Raw genomic sequence first — 17,740 nt, 5'->3', positions numbered from 1 at the left:
ATGGTGAAACCTCATCTCTACTAAAAATACAAAAATTAGCCAGGTGTGGTGGCACACACCTGTAATCCCAGCTACTCAAGAAGCTGGGTGAAAGAATCACCTGGCCTGGGAGGTTGAGGCTGCAGTGAGCCATGATTGTACCATTGCATTCCAGCCTGGACACTGAGAGTGAGACATTACCTCAAATAAATAAATGAATAATGAATAACCATTCCTGAACTCTCCTAACCTGGCTCTCTAAAACATGCTCTGGGGAAAGGTCATCCCCAAAGAAGATGGGAAGCTGTGTTCCAGGGCAGGGATCATAGGAATTTCTTCAGCTAAGAATGAGGCTCCTGATGAGCACAGAGGGAGCCCAGTGGGCTGGACATGGAGCCCAGGTGTGGGCTGGGGTGATAACAAGCTCCTAGGGACATATTCATTTACTGTCAGCATCAGGAAGTCTGACTTGTGGAAGTACTAGCACAAGGAAGGAAGCTACTTAAAGTAAAAATGGACTCGGTCTTCTGGATTTTCTAGCCACATCTCACTAGAAAATACTCATGGATGACAGTGGCAGCCATTCAGGAGGCTCAGCTAATCAGCCCCATCCATAAGTCCTCTCATGCACTGATCTCATTTTACACTCCCAGTCATGCTGGAGGTTTGGAACTTTCATTTTCATTTTACATATCAAGAAATTAAGAGTAAATCATGGCAAAGCTGATTGAAACTTTGGTTTTCTAACTCCATGTCTTTTTAACAGTACTCTTTTATCAAATACAAATTCCTGCCAGATTCTTGGCTGGATACTGGGTATCCAAAATGAATAAGACAGTTTAGTTTCTCAAGGAGATGATGATTTAGTGGGTAACAGGCATAGAAAACAAATTAAACAGAAAGAGGTTATAAGTGCTAAAAAAGCAGAGTACAGGGGGACAAAGAGGTAGTCATGGCCTGCATTTAGCAGACATACAATAAATAGCCATCCACTAAAATCCTTTGAGCAACTACTATGTGCTAAGCACCATTCGGGAATACAGCAATGAGGAAAACAGATAGAACCCCTGCCCCTAACACTCCAGTGGAGGGAGCTTACATTCTCATATCAAATGGATATACAGATAAATGGATGGATGGATGGATGGACAGATGGAGACAGTCAGATACACAGGTCTTTATGAAGTAGATGAAGTTAAACTGATTTTTTTTTCTTTTTTGAGACAGGGTCTTGCTTTGTTGCTCAGGCTGGAGTGCAGTGGCGCGATCTTGGCTCACTACAGCTCCTCCCCCTGGGCTCAAGCGATCCTCCCACCTTAGCACCCCAAGTAGCTGGGACTACAGGCATGCACCAGCACACCCAGCTAATTTTTTTTTTTTTTTTTTTTTTTGTAGAGATGGGGTTTCGTCATGTTGCCCAGGCTGGTCTTGAACTTCTGAGCTCAAGCGATCCACTTGCCTTGGCTTCCCAAAGTGCTGGGATTACAGTTGTGTGCCACTGCACACTGGGCCTGAAATGAATCTTAAAAATGATAAAAAGGTATCAGTCAAGGAAAGGAGGGCTGGGCATGGTGGCTCACACCTGTAATCCCGGCACTTTGGGAGGCCAAGGCAAGAAGATCCCTTGAGGCCAGGAGTTCCAGACAAGACTGGAATACATAGAGATCCCATCACTAAAAAAAAAATGTTTAATTAGCCAAGCATAGTGACACATACCTGTAGTCCCAGCTACCTGGTGGCTGAGGTGGGAGGATTGCTTAAGCCCAGGAGGTGGAAGCTGTAGTGAGCTATGACTGTACTACTGTATTCCAGCCTGGGTGACAGACCAAGAAAGATCATGTCTCTAAATAAATGAATGAATGAAAGAAAGAAAGAAAAAGAAAGAAAAAGAAAGAAAGAAAGATAGATAGATAGAAAGATAGATAGATAAAGAAAAAGCCAGGAAGGCTCTCCGGGGAGAAGAAGCAACACCGGGAAGATCAAGCAGGGGTTTATCAAGCTGGGCTCTCTAGGGATCTGCAGATGGTTCCCTCTGGCTAAATATCTGTCAGGCTAGAGATGACAGTAGGAGGAAGGCAGGAGCCACAGAGCTTGGATCTGCCCTGCAGGTCACACAGAATGAAAGGAAGATTAAGAAGAGTCATAACAAAGACGGTACAACTAATCACAAATGCAATTAAAGGTTTATATGTTGGAAAGATTCCTCTCTCAAAGTAAACTAAGGACTCTCAAAGTTTTAAAATTGACATTTTAGAGAGTTCACATAGCAAGCAAGAGGCCATGTAGTCTAGAGGGAAAAGCTTGGGCTCAGAAGTCAGATTAAAACTCCAGCTTTGGCACACTTGTGTGACCTTGAGTGAATCACTTTACTGCTCCGAGCCTCAGATTTTCATCAATAAAACAAGTGTCTTACACCCACCTGACAGAGCTGTTGTGAGGATCAGAGATACTGTACGACGTACAAGTGTATGACATCTAGTAGAGTCCCCACATGATCATTTTTAGCCATCATAAGTTAAAGGAATCCCTAGACCTCTGAGGCTCCCATGCTGGAGAATAACTCCAGTCTCCTGAGAGCCATCTCTTTGTCCTCCTGACAGGAACCACACACTGAGTTGCAGACTGAGCCAGTCCTAAACAGCAAGTCCTGGGTTCTTTAACAAATAACCTTAATGGGGAGGGTTTGTGATCCAGAAATTTCCCTCAAGACAGTAAATTTAGAAATCGATCATTTTCTGATTAGCCCACCATGTTACATTTCCTTCCCTCCTTCCTTCCTTCCTCCCTCCCTCCCTCTCTCTCTCTTTCTTTCTTTCCTGATTTATTTAGTAGAGATAGGGTCTCGCTATGTTGCCCATGTTGGTCTCAAACTCCTGAGCTCAAGCTTCAAGCAATCCTCCTGCCTTGGCCTCCCACAGTGCTGGTGTGAGCCATCGTACCCAGCCCACATTGCTTCATGATACCAATAACTTAACATTGTCCCAAACCTATATCTCTTCCTACAAGGCTTAAAGAAATGGAAGCCATTATTTTTAAATAAAATCATTACATAAAGGCTAATTCCTAATACTTATTCTCAAGTAAGCCCACTAAGATGACTGGCCTCCACCAACATGCCACCCATTTAGATAGGTTTTGAATCATTATGCAACAAACTCAGTTTGCAAGCTCAGGTCTTTTGGAGTTCTTATACCAAAGATCAGAAAACTATAGAAGAATCCTAATTGGTTTCTAAACAAAAGAGAAGGAAAGTCTTGTTTCCCCAAAATAGAATTAACATTCCGCACTATCAAGAAACCCAGTTTAACTTAGCATTTCATAAACTTGGATTTGTCATTGCTCTGGCTTGACGGGGAAGAGGCAGCTTACAGAATCTGCATAGGGTTTTTATGTACAGCGAATTGGTGTGCTGTCATGTTGCCCCCTCCTCACCGTCACCCTCGCAACATTTCTTTCCTTCGTCCTCCCCTCCCCCACCTACATACCTCTTTGGAGCACCAGGCACATTTTGGGTGGATTAGCAGACATTCTTCACATGAGGTGGCACTTCCACTAGCACATATGTTGAGACCTTTAAAGCAAGATAAAGATGCACCAATTAGTTCCTGGCTATAAATTTCATGGATCAGGCCTTTGACTAAGTGGGGGGAATTACTTTCTTCTTCAACAGCAGACCTCTCTGAGTCTGAAGGGTGCAGGTCCCAATGCTAATTGCAGGTTAAGGCTCCTTAGCTGAGGCTGCACACTGAGTTTTTGAAGCATTCACCAAGCATGCACACTTGTGTTAGGAACTTCCGTTTCTTCTGCTGGGCCCACTTGGATTTTCATTTCCCCCATAACTCAGAAAATCCTCTTTCACTGAGAGAGAACAAGGCCACTTTACATTTAGTCCGTCCAGAATGACAAAAATAGTACAAAAAAGAAAAGAAAAAAGAACAGATTGGTTTTATTCAGGCATTTTTAAAAAAAGAAAATCCTAAATCAAATACTCTCGCATCAAAATTTACAGTGGACTGAAAGAAGCCGTGTATCCCAGGAATACAATGTTGAATTAAGATAGAGGAAATCCTTTGATTCAACATATCTATTAATAGGTCAAATAAGAAAAACCCAAGGCTGGGCATGTTGTCACTCCTATAATAATGCCAATATTTTGGAGGCAAAGGCAGGAGGATTGCTTGAGCCTAGGAGTCTGAAATCAGCCTAGGCAAGATACGGGCCCTGTCTCTAAGAAAGACAAAATTTCACTAGGTGTAGTAGTATGCACTTGTAGTTTCAGCTACTCCAGAAACTAAGGCAGGAGGATCATTTGAGCCCAGGAGGTCAAGGTTGCAGTGAGCCATGATCATACCACTGCACCTCAACCTGGGCAACAGAGGGAGACCCAGTCTCAAAAGACAAAAAAAAAAAAAAAAAAAAAAAAAGAAAAAGAAAAAGAAAAGAGCCGGGCGCGGTGGCTCATGCCTGTAATCCCAGCACTTTGGGAGGCCGAGGCAGGTGGATCACGAGGTCAAGAGATCGAGACCATCCTGGTCAACATGGTGAAACCCCGTCTCTACTAACATTAGCTGGGCACAGTGGCATGTGCCTGTAATTCCAGCTACTCAGGAGGCTGAGGCAGGAGAATTGCCTGAACCCAGGAGGCGGAGGTTGCGGTGAGCCGAGATCGTGCCATTGCACTCTAGCCTGGGTAACAAGAGTGAAACTCCGTCTCAAAAAAAAAAAAAAAAAAAAAAAAAAAAGGAAAAAAAGAAAAAGAAAAGAAACTGAAGAACCACCCCAAAATGGAAAGACATCCTGTGCTCATAATTGGAAGAATATTGATAAAATGTCCATGCTATCCAGTGTAAAAATTTAATTCACTCTTTATCAAAATTCCAATGGTGTTTTTCACAGAAATAGAAAAAAAATCCTAAAATTTATACAAAAGCACAAAAGTTTGTATGAAACCTGAATAGCCAAAGCAATCGTAAGCAAGAAGAACAAAGGTGGAGGTATTGTATTACCTGATTTCAAAATATACTACAAAGCAACTATAATTAAAACAGCATGGTACTGGCATAAAAACAAACATATAGACCAATGGAACAGAATAAAGCACCCAGAAATAAATCCAGGCATTTACAGTGAACTGATCTTCAACAAAGTGGTCAAGAACACACAATGTGGAAAGGCTGGTCTCTTCAATAAATGGTTTTGGGACAACCAGATATCCACATACAGAAGAATGAAACTGGACCCTTATCTCACACTGTATTTAAAAAATCAACTCAATGTGGATTAAAACCTTAAATGTAACACCTGAAATGTAAAACTGCCAAGAGAAAACATACGAGAAAGGCTTCCTGACATTGGACTAGGCAATGATTTTTGAATATTACCCTAGAAGCGCAGGCAACAAAAATGAAAATAGGCAAATGGAATTCTATCAAACTGAAAAGCTTCTGCACAGCAAAGAACAGAGTGAAGAAACAACCCACTATATGCAAGAGAATATTTGCAAACCATACATCTGATAAGGGGTTAATATCCAAATACATAAAGAATTCAAACAACTCAATGTTAAGGAAACAAATAACCCAATTAAAAAAATGAGCAATGGGGCAGGCATGGTGGCTTATGCCTATAATCCCAGCACCTTAGGAGACTGAGATAGGTGGATCACCTGAGGTCAGGGGTTTGAGACCAGCCTGTGCAACATGGTGAAACCCTGTCTCTACTAAAAATATAAAAATTAGCTGAGTATGGTGGTGCACCCCTGTAATCCCAGCTACTCGAGAGGCTGAGGCATGAGAATCACTTGAACCCAAGAGGCAGAGGCTGCAGTGAGCCAAGAGAGAGCCACTGAACTCCAGCCTGGGTGGCAGAATGAGACTCTGTCTCAAAAAAAAAAAAGAAAAGAAAAATGAGCAACGGACTTAATAGACATTTTCCAAAAGAAGACATACAAACAGCTAACATGTATATGAAAAAATGTCCCACATCACTAATCATCAGGGAAATGCAAGTTAAAATGACAATAAGCTATCATTTCATACCTGTTAGAATGGCTATTATCAAAAAGGCAGGCCAGGCACAGTGGCTCACACCTGTAATCCCAGCACTTTGGGACACTGAGGCGGGTAGATCACATGAGGTCAGGAGTTCGAGACCAGCCTAACATGGTGAAACCCCATCTCTACTAAAAAAATAAAATAAAATAAATAGCCAGACACCATGGTACATGCCTGTAATTCCAGCTACTCCAGAGGTTGAGGCAGGACAATCACTTGAACCTGGGAGGCGGAAGCTGTAGTGAGCCAAGATGGCACCACTGCCCTCCAGCCTGGGCGACAGAGCAAGATTCTTTTTTTTTTTTTTTCCAAAAAAACAAAAAGACAAAAGATTGCCAGTGCTAGCAAGAATGTGGATAAAAGGGAACCGGGAAACTTTGTACACTGTTGGTGGGAATGTAAATTAGTACAGCTATTAGGGAAAACGGTATGGAGATTCCTTAAACTAGAACTAATGTGTGTTTCAGCAATTCCACTTCTGGGTATATAGCCAAAGAAAATGAAATCAGTGTGTCAAAGACATATCTGCACCCCCATGTTCCTTGCAGCACTATTCATAACAGCCAAGATGTGGAATCAACAGACAGATGAAGAAAATGTAAAATTTTAAAAAGTAGTATATACATACAATGGAATCTATTCAGCCTTTAAAAAATGGAGAAAATCACTCCAGGATGAACCTGGAGAAGACTATGAAGTCAGGCACAGAAAGACATACTGCATTATGTCATTTATATGTGGAGTGGAAAAAAGTTGAACTCAGAGAAACAGAGAGTAAAATGGTGTTTGCCATCGCTGGTAGGGGTGGGATGGAGAAAGGGGAGATGGTTAAAGGGTACAAAGTTTCAGTCAGAGAGAATAAATAAGTTCTGGAGACCTATGATGCAGAATGGTGACTACAGTTAATACAATGCATTGTATACTTGAGAATTACTAAGAGAGTAGATCTTAAACACTCTCACCACACACACAAAAAGGTAACTATTGGAGGGGAAGAATATGTGAATTAGCTGGATTGTAGTAATCACTGCAAATGTATACATATAGTAAAACATCATATCAAATATATACAATTTTTATTTGTCAACCATACCTCCATAAAGCTGGAAAAAGAAAAGAAACATTTAAAAAGTAAAAGAGGGGGCCGGGCGCGGTGGCTCACGCCTGTAATCTCAGCACTTTGAGAGGCCGAGGCGGGTGGATCATGAGGTCAAGAGATCAAGACCATCCTGGTCAACATGGTGAAACTCCGTCTCTACTAAAAATACAAAAAATTAGCTGGGTATGGTGGTGCATGCCTGTAATCCCAGCTACTCTGGAGGCTGAGGCAGGAGAATTGCTTGAACCCAGGAGGCGGAGGTTGCAGTGAGCCCAGATTGCGCCATTGCACTCCAGCCTGGGTAACAAGAATGAAACTCCATCTCAAAAAAAAAAAAAAAAAAAAAAAAAGTAAAAGAGAAGAAGTGCCAAAATAGGGGTTAAAAAAAACCACAAAAAACCAATGTCTTGCAACTGGAACATTTCCCTAATTTGCTAATTTTAACTCTCTGCCTCTCCTTTGTCACTAGCAGTAAAAACTCACAGAAATTGCAAATGGCATAATTGCTGACTGGGAGAGGGGTGGGTGCAGGAGGTGGTGGAGGGGGGAAGGAAGCTTTACCATGTCACCCCAGGACTTTAGAAGGAAGAAATACCAATTGAGATAAGGATGGTAGCTGGGACAGAAGGGGAGGGAGAAACAGCCAGAACCTGAGAGACTAGGAAGAAAGGAAGAGAAGCTTTGACAGCCCACAGGGGGTGAGAACAAAGGTTTCCACCAGCCCCAAGCCTGAACCCTCCGCCTCCTCATCCTCATTGACCTCACCCAGGGAGGCCTGCGGCAGGAGGCTCTGGTGCTGCTGGGACCCACCCACCGTGCCTCACCTTACTTCAGGAGGAAAAGCTATCCCAGGTCCAAATGTGGACCAAAAAGGTCTGAACACAACCTACTGGGAAGCTGGACCTAGGCAGGTCCTTCTAATTTTAAATGAATTCACTCACTCAGTGAGTTTTCTTTTTTTGATTTCTTGTTTGTTTGAGACAGGGTTTGGCGCTGTTGCCCAGGCTGGAGTGCAGTAGTGCTATCACTGTAGCCTCAAACTTCTGGCCTCAAGTGATCTTCCCACCTCAGCCTCCCAAGTAGCTGAGACTGCAGGTACACACTACCACACCTGGCTAATTTTTTTTTTTTAATTTTTAATTTTTGGTGGAGACAGGGTCTTGCCATGTTGCCCAGTCTGCTCTCAAACTCCTGGGCTCAAGTGATCCTCCTGCCTGAGCTTCCCAAAGTGCTAGGATTACAGGCATGAGCTACCACACTTGGCTCACTTAGTGATTCAAATCCAGAAAACTCTGCATTCAACAAACCCTAAATGCTCAGCACTGGACTGGGGGATGCTAGAGATGCACAGGGGAATGATCCACCAGGCCTTGATGTCCAGGAACTCACACTGTGCCAGGTACAGGTACCAGACAAGTACTCCAAGATCCAAAACCACAGGCTGTAGGCTGATAGGTGTAGTGCCAGACTCACTCCCTTGGCATCTTTCCTCTCTCCACCTATTAATATTTCAGAGTTTGGACTTTGCTGGATGAGTCACTCGGCACCAATAAGCATTTTGAAAAGGAAGGAAGCGATGAATAAAAAACTAAACAGCCAGAGTTCACAAATGTCAGAGTGGTAGGTCCAGGTCACGGAAACAGGAACTAGCAGCTCAGACGATGGCCACATCTCATCTTCGTTGCTGTCTGCATAGTGACTATTCTCAGTTCAGTGGCAACTCCCTGTATCTCTTTTGCTTAATGTCTCTGAAGCTCAAGGTTTACTGCAAACTATAATCTAAAAATATGTTCTTCTGAAATTTACTGACTCACCCCTGTGTTTATCAATCATCCAGGGAGCCACCATGTCCGGTTGGTCATTCCTTCAAGATGCAAGAAATGTTTATCCTAAGCCAACCCTTCCTGTCTGCAACCTCCAGCCCCAACAGTCCAAGCCAGGCCCTCTGGTCTAAATTCCTGCCATAGCCTCCTAGTTGGCCTCCTTCCATTCAGCCTCTCCCCACTTCTGTACACCCCAGAGGTCCAAGATCAGACAACTATTACTAAAACAGACATATACCTGCAATTGGCATTTCCTGATCCAGAATATTCAGTGGGATAACAGAAGTGAATACAGAAGTTAGAATGGCCTTTCTGCCTTGAAGTTGGCAATGCCCTGGAATGCTTCTCCCCACACCCTGAATCAGGCCCTCACATTTGTCACACAATGGACAAAAGAGTCCCAGTATAGACTCTTGCAACTAAACAGCCATATGTCTACATGTTACCATGAAATGCAAAAATGCTCTAGAAAGGTTCTATCCCAGCAGTTCTCATGCTAGACTGCCTTTATGAACATGAGACATCTGCGCAACACTCAACAACACCAGCCTTACAGATCTGACTTCTATTTTTAAAACACCAATTCAGACAATGGAGTACTATACAGCTGTAAAGAAAAAATGAGCATGCTCTCTGTATTGACATGAAGCTAAGTTAAAAATAAAAAGCAAGATCCATACTGTGTTTTGTGCTGCCTTTGAATAAAAATGGAAGAGGGATATTTGTAACATATATCCCTCAGGATATATACATAGAATATATGAATAGATATGATGCACAGAAACCCTCAGGATACATAAGAAAGCTTATTAGCTTTATAATAGGAATTATATAGGAATAATCTGTTTAGGAAAGGGGGTCACAGAAATATCCTGCACTGAAGGGCAACAAGAAAGAAGAGAGGCTTCTCACTTTGAGTTATACTTTTAAAAAATTATGGGAATATATTACCTATCAAAAGGTAATTTTTTAAAAAAGCAATTGATTACCTCTATGTTCTTCTTCCAAATTCTGTCTAATCATGGGAAAAAACATCAGACAAATCCCAAGAGGGGATGATCTACAAAATATCTGACCAGTACTCTCCTTGTTTTTCCATAAAAAACAAGGAAAAGACTGAGAAACTGTCATAGCCATAGGAATCCAAGGTGACATGACAACTTAGTGTTTTGTGGTATCTTGGATGGGATCCCAGAACGGAAAGAAGACTTAGGTAAGGAAATCTAAAAAAAGACTAAGGAAATCTAAATGGATGGACTTTAGTTAATAATAATATGTCAATATGGTTCATTAATTGTAATAAAGGTACCATACTAACGTAAGCTGTTAATAATAGGCAAAACTGGGTGTGAGGTGGATGGGAACTCTTTGCACTGTCTTCTCAATTTTTCTGGAAATCTAAAACTGTTCTAAATTTTTAGAAACCTTTTCTTTTTTTTTTTTTTTTGAGACGGAGTTTCGCTCTTGTTACCCAGGCTGGAGTGCAATGGCGCGATCTCAGCTCACCGCAACCTCCGCCTCCTGGGTTCAGGCAATTCTCCTACCTCAGCCTCCTGAGTAGCTGGGATTACAGGCACGCGCCACCATGCCCAGCTAATTTTTTTGTATTTTTAGTAGAGACGGGTTTCACCATGTTGACCAGGATAGTCTCGATCTCTTGACCTTGTGATCCACCCGCCTTGGCCTCCCAAAGTGCTGGGATTACAGGTGTGAGCCACTGCGCCCGGCCTAGAAAGTTTTTTTTAGGGCCAGGCACACTAGCTCACGTCTGTAATCTCAACACTTTGCAAGGACCGGGTGGGAGGATCAACTGAGGCCAGGAGTTAAAGCTGCAGTAGGCCATGATCATGACAATGCACTCCAGCCTGGGTGACAGAGCGAAATTCTGTCTTTCTAAAAAATATATATATAAATAAGAGAGACACCAAGGACAGTGGCTAATGTCTATAATCCCAGCACTTTGGGAGACTGAGGCAGGCAGATCACCTGAGGTCAGGAGTGCAAGACCAGCTTGGCCTACATGATGAAGCCCCATCTCTACTAAAAATACAAAAAATTAACCGGGCATGGTGGCACATGCCTGTATCTCAGCTACTTGGAAGACTGAGGCATGAGAATCGATTGAACCCAGGAGGCAGAGGTTGCAGTGAGTTCAGATCACGTCACTGTACTCCAGCCTGGGCAACAGAGCGAGACTCCATCTCAAAAAAAAAAAAAAAAAAAAAAAAAAACAAGAAAAAAAGAAGTACGTATGTAAAGGGATTTATTTATTTTTTATTTTTTTTTGAAACAGAGTCTCTATCTGTTGCCCAGGTTGGAGTACAATGGTGTGATCTCAGCTCACTGCAACCTTGGCCTCCGAGGTTCAAGTGATCCTCCTGTCTCAGCTTCCTGAGTAGTTGGGATTACAGGCACATGCCACCATGCCCAGCTAATCTTTATATTTTTAGTAGAGACTGGGTTTCGCCATGTTGGCCAGGGTGGTCTCGAACTCCTGACCTCAGGAAATCTACCTGCATCGGCCTCCCAAAGTGCTAGAATTACAGGTGTGAGCCACCACGCCTAGCCAAAATATTTAAAATAAAGTTTTTCTAAGGCCATTAAAATCCTTGGAGGAGAGGAGGGATTAATTGAGCACTAAGCATTGTGGCTGTGTCAGGGACACAGGTAAATGAGACCAGGGCAATTCACCAGGTAGCAGGTGAGACAGACCAGCTGCAGTCCCTAGTCTCTCTAATGGAATGGGCTATGAGAGCAGGAGGAGGAGATAGTTCTACTCTACCCAGGGATGCAGGGAAAGAGAACAGGATATCCTGGGCATAAAAGATCCAAGGAATTGTTCTGTCCTTGTTGGTTATATGACCTAGGGCAAGTCACTTCCTCAAGTAAACTTCAGCTTCCTCATGCAAATAATTCAGGGAGTGGACCAAATGGCCTCCACACCAGCTCAAAAAATCCTGACACAAGACCGGCCATGGTGGCTCACGCCTGTAACCCCAGCACTTTGGGAGGCTGAGGCGGGCAGATCACCTGAGGAATTCAAGACCAGCCTGGCCAACATGGCGAAACCCCATCTCTACTAGAAATACAAAAATTAGCCAGGCGCAGTGATGCATGCCTATAATCCCAGCTACTTGGGAGGCTGAGGCAGGAGAATCGCTTGAATCTGGGAGGAGGAGGTTGTGGTGAGCAGAAATCGCGCCAATGCACTCCAACCTGGGTGACAGACCGAGACTCTGTCAAAAAAAAAAAGAAAGAAAGAAAGAAAGAAAAAATCCTGACACATTCCAACAGAATCTCTTTTTCCCAGGATGTTTCTTCCTAAGATGCCACATTCATAGTCCCTGACTTCAAAGCTAGCTGTAGAAGGCAGCAGGGAATTGAGGATGGGATACATCCCCTCTTCACCTCCCAATTACCAAGACTCAGATTCATCCCTTATTCATTCGACAAATATGTGTCTTTGTGTCTGGCACTGTTCTAGGCATGGAGGATACAGAGATGAATAAACCTAACAAGACTCCCTTATTCATGGAGCTCACATCCTGGCTGAGGAAGAATTCTACTTAGGGGAAATAGACAGTGAATAAGATATGTAGTTACATTAGGTGGTGATGTGTGCTAAGGACAAAAATTAAAGAAGGAAAGGAGATAAAAAGAACGTGGGATACAGGGAAGAGGCTGCAGCTGTAGCTGGGAGCGGCCAGAGAAAACTTGGCTGAGCAAGAGACGCTAAGAAAAGGGTTGCAGGGTGGAGGAAGCCAGTCATGCAGCTATCTTGGAGAGTATTCCAGGCAGGGAGAAGGGCTGCCGTGGGAGCATGGCTGGCACACTGGAGGGACAGTGGGAGGCCCATGCTGCTAGAGCAAAGGATACGAAGGGAAAGTGGTGAAGGAAACTTTCTGGGACGCATGGAAGGAAAGTTATGGAAGTCGGGGGAGAGTTCACGGAGCCTGGCAGGACTCTGGGAAGCCATTCGAAGGTTTTAAGCAGAGAGACATGATCTGACTTGAGTTGGATCTCAGGATCACTCTGAGTGGGAGCTGAGAATAACTAAAGGGAACAAGTTGCAGAAGTAGATCCCAGCTCTACAAGAGACAACTAGCTCTGAAAATGTCTGGCTGGAGTTGGGGATGGAATCCCATAAAGAGAGGGCAGGCTACCCTGCAGTGCCTTCAAAGCATCAGCCTTAGGGGATGAATCAAGCCTGTCTTGGAACAAACTTTTCACCAAGTGGCCCCGGGAAGCAAACCCTGCATTCAACGGAAGCAAGAAGCTCAGAAACAAATGGACGCCTCTAAATAAAGCGTTCCTTTACATTTATAGAGGCCATTAGTCCCATTCCAACCGGAAAGAAGGAAAACAAACCAGGGCAGTCAGCTCTCCAAGGCCCTCAGCTCCAGCCAACTGGAAATACCTGTGAAAAGAGACCCTATCCCATTAACCCAGCTGCACACTGCCATGTGAAAGGGGCCCTATTATTAAGTAGTATGTAATTGTCCCACATTACTGATATCGTTAAAGCATCTCAGAATATTTCCATGGCCAGGCTGAAGAAGAAAAAGTAGTTACCAGGGCACACAGGCACAAAGGGCCTTTTGCCAAACTACTTAGATATTTTAATTCCCCGTTGCCTCAGTAGCTAAATAAGCATGGAGAACAAGCAGGCGGGGAATACTAATTAGAGTTAATTAGACCCTGCCCTCTTCTGCCTCAATCCCCTTTATAAAAAGCTCCCCCAACTCAAGGATGATGGAGTTAAAATGTAAATCCACAGGATAAACAGCAGTCTACAGACCAATGACGCGCTGTTTGCATTTCATTGTCCTGTCAGCTCTAAACCAGTGCTTGGTTACCTACAGAGAGCAGCAGACACAGCCAGATTCCAACAACCCCATCACAGACCACAGGAAATGTGGTAGGGGGTGAGGGGGAGGGGAAGGGTGCTGCCAACAAGAGTCCACTAAATAAAACAAAGAGCTTTCTTAGGATGTGCAGGGCATTCACTAGAAGAACACTTGATTGCTTTTTAAAAAGAAATGAATGTGATAGCACACATAATTCCAGTGGTGTTGCAGAATCAAGACGGTGCTCCTCTCTGTTTTAGCAAAGGCAGCGTGGAAAAGCCTCACCTCAGTGAGAGCCCTGGTTTTGTGGGATGACCATGTCCTAGGGTTCGGTCTGCAGTCTCTTGGCCATAAGTTAATAGAGAGAGCAGGAGATAACACTTGGTGGGGTCGGGAAGGGGTTGTCAGCCGGCCAGGGACTTGTTTCAAATGAGTCCCTGAAACCTAAGGTCAGTTTCCAGTTGGAAATCCGTACTGAGATGAAAGTGAGGTTATAGTAACAGAGAGAGCCACTCAGCCACTGGTCCAGGGACACCCAGGCAGGCATGGCCTTAAGGGTCACCTTCCTTTTCTCAGAGTAAGTTTTTTTCTTTCAAATCATGTTCCTAGTAGCAAGACAGAAACACACCCTGAATAAAGTACCCGTAGTGCTTCAAGAAGAAAAGAAGAGGAGGGAAGAAAAAAAAAATACCAGAATGTTGAAGTTAATTCAGCAACACTGAGAAACTAGGAGAAATCACACAGTTGTGAGTCAGCCTCTGCTAACTCTAAGAAGCTTCAGGGCCTTAAGAGGTAAGCAACAAGTTCTGGAGGCCAGTGACATGGCTTGCTCCACCACCACCATCACAACCGGTAGTCAAAGAAATGGGTGGAGGCTGGATGTGGTGGCTCACACCTGTAATCCCAGCACTTTGGGAGGCCAAGGCAGGCGGATCACCTGAGTTTGAGACCAGCCTGAGCAACATGGATAAACGTCGTCTCTTCTAAAAATACAAAATTAAACGGTTGTGGTGGTGCATGCCTGTAATCCCAACTACTCAGGAGGCTGAGGCAGAAGAATCACTTGAACCTGGGAGGCAGAGGTTGCGGTGACCTGAGATGGCACCATTGCACTCCAGCTTGGGCAACAAGAGCAAAACTCCGTCTCAAAAAATAAAAAAATAAAAAATAAAAGAGAAATGAGCAATGGGAAAGGGGAACCTGAAAGAGTTGCAAATGAACCACCATACTCAGTGCTTTTCTCCTTCCTACGCTGAGTCAGGTAGGACAAAGGGCACTGGACCAACATTGTCCCTGGTTCACCACTCTTGATCCAAGTACAGGGGAAGGGCAAGTTACTTCCTTCCTGAGCCCAGGTGAGAAAACGGACATCACTGTGAAGATGTGAACTTTGAAAAAGAGAAAGCACGATGCAAGTGGAAAATAATGTATTTTTAAAAATTATTTGCAGCCTGGCACGGTGGCTCATGCCTTTAATCCCAGCACTTTGGGGGGCCAAGGCAGGCAGATCACCTGAGGTCAGGAGTTCAAGACCTGCCCAGCCAACCTGGTGAAACCCCGACTTTACTAAAAATACAAAATTAGCCAGGCATGGTGGTGGTGCCTGTAATCCCTGCTACTCCAGAGACTAAGGCAGGAGAATCGCTTGAACCTGAGAGGTGGAGGTTGCAGTGAGCCGAGATGGCACCAATGCACTACAGACTGGGCTACAAGAGTGAAACTCTGACTCAAAAAAAAAAAAAAAAAAAAAAAAAATTGCAACTGGAAATTATTATAATTTTGTTTATCACAATTACAGAATGTCAAGCTGGAGAGGAACTTAGAAGCCATCTCTTTTGGCGTTTCTAAACTTCTGATTTTCAAAGAAAACTAAGATTTAAAAACAAAACAAAAGAAACAGAAAAAGAGAAGTGCAGGTTAACACAGGATTGCCAGATTTTCTTATTTTGCCAAAATTAAAATCTACTGTCTATTATCACTAAAAAGTATTAAAGGAACATTTCCCCCCCAAAAAAGAATAAGTGCCTACTTTCAAACTAAAGGAAAGTCCTTGTGGAGCAGGGGAGTGTTGACAAAAATACATTCCTGTGTGTTGCGGGATACTTCTCCTTTCTCTTCGCTTTCTCTAGGGACCCACGAAAATATCCATGATGGGCACTGGCTGCCAGATGGGTGTTTGGAATCCACGCATCTACTCCAAGCTCTGGAGTTATTATTTTCCCATTTAAAACAAAAAACAAAAACCTCGCTACAGTATTACGTTTTAATTAGGGTCTGAACGAATTTTTTGTTTACTCAGACCCCTCCTCCACTCTTAAACCTAATCCTCCACTGCCTTCATGTAAATGAGACAGCCTGGGGGAACAGTGCTCCCCTCGGGCAGCCAGGCAACCACTTGGCTCACAAGAGCAATCGAGTATCTCCGGCTGGAAAGTGAATAGAGCACGCTTATTTCCTAAAGGAAAGGAGAAAGTCCGCATCCCAAACAAGTGCATCCTTCCTCGAGGGCCTCCGAACTGCCACGTCTGGTCCTCTCCCAACTCCGAAAACTAAGAGCAGGTAACCGAGGGATCCTCGCACAGATGCCAGCCCACGGCAGCGTCCGGCTAAGGCAATCTCCACAGTCCCTGTCCTCTGCTCCAGAATCCACCAGTTAGGGGAGTGTGAGGCTCGGAGTGTGTGCAAATCGCGGGATAAAGTCAGGCAGAAGGAATAAGATAAAGTCCCAGGTGGGGCTGTGGTTTGGGACGCGGGTCCCCCCTCGGGTTTGCGGTGGCCTGGGTGAGGGTGAGGAGGAAGCAGGCGGGGACGGGGCTGCATCTTCAAACGAAGGCGGCTGGTCTAGGTGCAGCGAACTCCAGGATTCGCTCTGGGCCCTGTGCAGACTAGCCCTCCGGAGCGGAGGTGGCCCCGGGCTTTGGCTGGGGCTTCGAGCCTCCCTTGCTTCACCGGGCACCAGCAGCATTCCCGCCGGCAGCCCGCCCGTCCCCGGCCAGCCGCAAGGGTCGCTTTGTGCCCGCGAACGGAAAGCCCGGGCCCTAAGTCAGGGCTAGTGGCGGTCCTCCCCGTGCCGTGGGCGCGGGCGCTGGCGGGCTAGGTCAGCAGACCGGCCGGGCTGTTTACACAGGAAGGGAAGCTCCTCCTCAGCCCGGGAGGGGACAGACGACTCCCGACAGCCCGGCGGGGCTGCGCGCGGGGGGGTGGCGCACGCAGTTCGGGAGAGCCCCGCGTGGTTGTCCCCCAGCGACTGGCTCACCAGGGAGTGCCCCGAGGGCGCCCTCCGCCCTCCGGCACCGCCTGCGCTCCCCGCCCCTCCGAGACGCCCGCCCGCGGCGGTGTGCGCGACAAAGTTTCTTTGGGCACCGCGGGCGGCGCGGCTTACCTGCGAGCCGGGGCAGGAGCGCGCAGAGCCCCAGGAGGCAGGCGTACAGCGGCGCCGGGACCCGCGGCATGGTGGGGCGCCTGCCTCAGCGGCGGCGCGGACGCTGCACTCCGCGGGGGCGGGCGAGTGGGGCTGGAGCGCGGGGGCCGAGGGCCGGGGGCCGCAGCCGCATGCCCCGCGCGCAGCTCCGGCTCACGGCGCCCGCGCTGGCCCGCGCCCCGCCGCCACCATCCCTCCCGCAGCGACCACGGCCGAGTCCTGGGGCCTCGGCTGCCCCGGCGGGCGGCTCCGGGCAGGGGAGGGGCTGGCCCCAGTCCGCGGCCGCGACTTGGGCTCCTAGACGCGCCCCGCGCCGAGGCTCCCCCGCGCGCCGGCACACTTTGCCCTTCGCCTCCGCCCCTTCCTTTCCTCCCTCCGGCCCGCCAGGCTCCACTTTCCTCCTCTCCTTTCTCCTCCCCTTCTCTCCCCTGCCAGGCCCCCGCCCGGCCGCCACACGGTCAGCTTACGGCGAGGCGGGGCGGGGCGAGCTCCGGGCCGGGCCAGCTCCGCCCTGTGCG

At 46.0% G+C, this 17,740-nt stretch overlaps 1 protein-coding gene across 1 annotated transcript in view; it reads right to left on the bottom strand.

The window, feature by feature from the left end:
• The window catches only part of ITGB5 (integrin subunit beta 5), a 125,359-nt gene extending 108,118 nt beyond the window's left edge, over nt 1-17,241 (bottom strand). The window contains exons 1-2 of the mRNA XM_012473867.3: nt 17,184-17,241; nt 3,465-3,550 (exon numbers count right to left, since the gene is read on the bottom strand). The gene's annotated coding sequence lies outside the window, so the exon portion shown is untranslated. The remainder of the gene's footprint in view (nt 1-3,464; nt 3,551-17,183) is intronic.
• Nucleotides 17,242-17,740: the final 499 nt, after the last annotated feature.

Source organism: Aotus nancymaae, unplaced genomic scaffold (assembly GCF_030222135.1).
Source record: "Aotus nancymaae isolate 86718 unplaced genomic scaffold, 86718_ANA_hifiasm-v0.15.2.pri h1tg000046l, whole genome shotgun sequence".
Classification (NCBI taxonomy): Eukaryota; Metazoa; Chordata; class Mammalia; order Primates; family Aotidae; genus Aotus; species Aotus nancymaae.
This window is presented reverse-complemented; position numbering and strand designations above follow the sequence as displayed.